We start from the raw sequence: 3,807 nt of genomic DNA on the forward strand, positions 1-3,807 counted from the left end.
CTCCCAGCACCTGGTCAGTGAAGTGCCACTTAACCCCGCTGTGATGCACAGACCTTGCCCTGGCTGGCTGCACAGGGCTGAATTTCACCCCGTCAGAGCGTAAGGAAATAATTGTCTGAAAGCCTTTTTCTTTTTGGATGTCTGTCTAGTGGGAAAGAACCATGGGGATTTTTAGCCTGTTTTGCCCCCATGCCTGGTGCTTCAATGATGCAGAGACGTGCTGATGCATTGGTTGATTTCCCCACCTTTTAATCTACTCTCTTCTTCTCTTTTAACAGGTATTCTAAGGGTCCCCCGTACATCATATGGGCATTCTTGAGTGTGCAGATTGCATCAGACCTGCACCTGAATAATTAATAGTGACTGAAATATGCAGACATTAAAGTTCTGCAGCCAAATTCTCAGAAACCTTCCTTTTCAATGTAAGATCAGGATTTTGGTTTAAATTTATTTTTATTTAAAAAAAATTGCTAAGCAGATGCTACACTGTAAGAAGAGGAAAGAGAATCAAAAACTGAAAGATTGTTACTAAAACCAGTGAACAACTGCAGTGAGTGGAGACCCGGCAAAGCAAACAAATGAATACTGTGAGTACCGGTAAATAACCTGAAAGCAAATGGGGAAGAAAACCTCATCTGGGTAATTGTGGCTCTTGGGACAAAAATTGGGTTCCTGGTACGTAGCCTGGCTGAGATCATCCCTTTTCCCTGGGATTCCAATGTCATTCTCTGTGTGGTGTCCTTATTTTATTCCTAGGAAAAAGATCCCCAAAGGAGATGTAAGGATCCGGAACTCTAATGTCTGCCAGAAACTTCAGCCACCTTCACAGGTAAAAGTCACTGGCTTTCCTACTATGCCACTAGTGCTCTTTCTGCTCTCCAGGTCTGCTCCCTTCAGCAGGACAGAGACACCCCTTAACTCCCCGAGTCCTGATTTCCTGCCATTCAAGGGGCTGAGGGTTTGCATTGCCCCCACCCCTTCCATCAGAGACTTTTCCTATGGGAATCTCCCCAGAGCAGGGGAGAAATCTGTTCTTCCGTTAGAACCAGTCTGCTCAGTAAATCCACCCACACTGACCTCATCTCAGATGCTTTGTTTATCTGAGATTAGTGGTATCTTTGGAAAACCCTTAGCGTGTCGAGGTGTGAGGTGGAGCAGGGAATACAGGAGCACCAGCAGATTCCCCTGAAGAACACCACCCTGTCTTTCTCTGGTCAGGCTAGGGCTCACCGTCCATTGTGGAGGTGAAGACCAGATGAGAGCTGCTGGATTGACCTTGATGTGCCATGTCCTTGTGTGGATGAAGGACCTACATCTCAGGGATGGCCAGCAGCAGATGTAACACATGTGTCCAGGAATGGGCTAAATAACCTACATTGAGAGGTAAGTAAAATCGTGGCCACATGTAGACATCACAGGAATTGGTGGGGATTGACCCAGGGTCCTTCAGCACAAGCCCCTCTCACTCACTGTCAACAAATCCAGCTCCACTCACTAGACCACAACCCATTCCAGAGCCCCAGATCCCAGGAGCCCTGATTCTCAGACCCAGGCCTCACATCACAAGGCCAAACCTCCTCCCATTCTGTGCCCTGTAGAAGGGACCATTGGCAAAAACCTCCTCTACATTCCCCCTGTCAGAGACTGCGGCCACGGGTGACAAGTGAATAAGCTGAGATCTCCCCTGTGGGAATCCGAGGGGCTGCACATTTGGGGTTTCAAAGGGACGGCCTCTGGCAGCCATTGACAGAGTGTTCCTGGGAGGAGATTTTCCATCTCTAACAAAGGGTTTCTGTTCCCCCAGATCTCAGCCGCTCAGCAGAATGCGGGAGAGCTGAGTGCTGATGGGCTAGAGGGTCCCAGGAGTCGTTGTGCAGCAGGGGCAGTGTCTGCAGTCACCGTGGGCCACACCCTGCGCTCCAGACAACCCAGGCTGGTTCCCTGGATTGCAAAGGGGACTTTAGCTTGTGGAATTGGTGCTGGTGCCTGTGTCCACAACTGGGATGTTTTCATGAGGCTACTCCATGGTCCATGAAGCGCCATGCAAGCAAGGGGAGAATGGACATTAGAGAGCGAGGCCGGTGCCTTTGCAGGGCTGCTGCAGTCAAACATCCACAGCCAGAAGAGAGACGATGGGAAACTCGCTTCAATGGCTGGCCACAGCCACAGCAGCTGTCTCATAAAGCTCTGCTCATGCTCCAGCCAACAGAGGCAGGACGAAGAGCCACACTGGGAGAGCCTGATTTGCAATTAGCAAGACGTGGTTTTTTCAGTGGATTATGCTGCCCTGACCGTCTATTTCCTTTAATGTGCACATTCAGCCTCCCTGGCTGACCTCAGTGGGAGCTAGGTTCTCCGTGCCCATAGGACAGGGCTGGCCTTACCAGGTGCCAGACTGTGGGCGGGCGCCACTAGGATCCAGAGTGTAGAAAAATTGTCTGGTGCTGGTGCATATGTTTTCTCGCTGCTCGAGATGCACAGAAATGGTGGAGTGCTGTGCTGGAGGAAGGGGGCCCAAGAGACATAACAGGCAGGAAGGAGAAAAGGGGAGAGGGAATAACAGAAAGCAACAGGAGCTTCAGGGAGAGAGAGGAGGAGGAGGAGCCTCTTATGTACCTCTTGAGCACCCCCAGGAGCCTGGACTGATTAACACCAGCTTCTCAGGGAGCTTCCTATTTCCTGAAGTAGTAGGAGCCGGTTAGGCCCTTAAGAGGCTGATATCTTCCCTCACTCAGGCCCTGCTACCAGCCTGCTTCTTTGTCCCCTTCAACTGAGTGTTGAGAGCCACTCTAGCTGGCACAGAACAGCAGTCATGAGTGAAAGAAGAAAACGCCCCTCTGGGGCAGCATTCAGAAAAAGAAAGCAATCAAAAGAAGCTTTTCTGTCTAAGCAGGAAGGAGCTCTCCTGAGATACAGAGACACAAATGTTCACGGTGAGCCTTCCATCCCCAATGAGGATGTGAGTGGTGAAGAGATGCCTGATCTTCCAGTTAGTCAGAGTGCAGGTGACCTGGCAGCTACTGCAGCATCCATATCTCCATCCCAAATGGATGTAAACCATGCACATGCCTGAAGAAAAGTGTAGATCAGAGAAGAGTGTGGTGGAGGCACAAGAAACAGTTGCTGATGAGTTTAGTTCCTTAAGTCTAGATGATCCAGGACTGTGGACCCACCTGAGCAGTAGCCTGAGGGACTTCCTTGTACTGCATGGGACACAGCAAGTGAAAAACTTCATGTTCCCCAAAGACAATGAAAATAGAAGCTTCCATCCAACACATTACTGGCGTGAAATCCCCAATGGTGACAAAGTGGAGAGGTCATGGCTTAGGTACTCAAAAACCCAGAATACAGCATACTGTTTTTGTTGCAAACTCCTCCAGTCTAACGTTCCAGCCACATTGCGTTCTACAGGAACAAAGGACTGGCAAAATCTGGCTAGAAATGTGGCATGCCATGAGAAGGCAGCAAATCACCAGAGAGCATCTCATAGGCGGAAAGAGCTTGAGATGAGCCTAAGGGTAAAGTCCACCATAGATGATCAGCATCAAGAGAAGATTGCATCAGAGTCTCTTTACTGGCAAAATGTTCTGAAAAGGCTCATTGCCATTGTGAGAATGCTGCTACCCAAAACCCAGCACTGTGTGGCACTTCAGATCAGCTACATATGCCAAACAATGGAAACTTCCTTAAAATTGTGGGGCTGATGGCTGAGTTTGATGCCATAGTTGTCATTATGGAGGATAATGCTATGACAGGAACTGTTCTTGGGAGAACAGTAGCAGAGGGAAATGGAATCACCAGAAACAT

The 3,807-nt window shown here is 49.3% G+C and overlaps 1 long non-coding RNA gene across 1 annotated transcript; it reads left to right on the forward strand.

The window, feature by feature from the left end:
* Positions 1–553: 553 nt before the first annotated feature.
* LOC120372856 lies at positions 554–1,374 on the forward strand. Its single transcript, XR_005585221.1, has 3 exons — positions 554–587; positions 757–829; positions 1,219–1,374. It is a non-coding gene; the product is annotated as an uncharacterized LOC120372856 (long non-coding RNA).
* The last annotated feature ends 2,433 nt before the right edge of the window (positions 1,375–3,807 follow it).

Source organism: Mauremys reevesii, linkage group 10 (genome assembly GCF_016161935.1).
Source record: "Mauremys reevesii isolate NIE-2019 linkage group 10, ASM1616193v1, whole genome shotgun sequence".
Classification (NCBI taxonomy): Eukaryota; Metazoa; Chordata; order Testudines; family Geoemydidae; genus Mauremys; species Mauremys reevesii.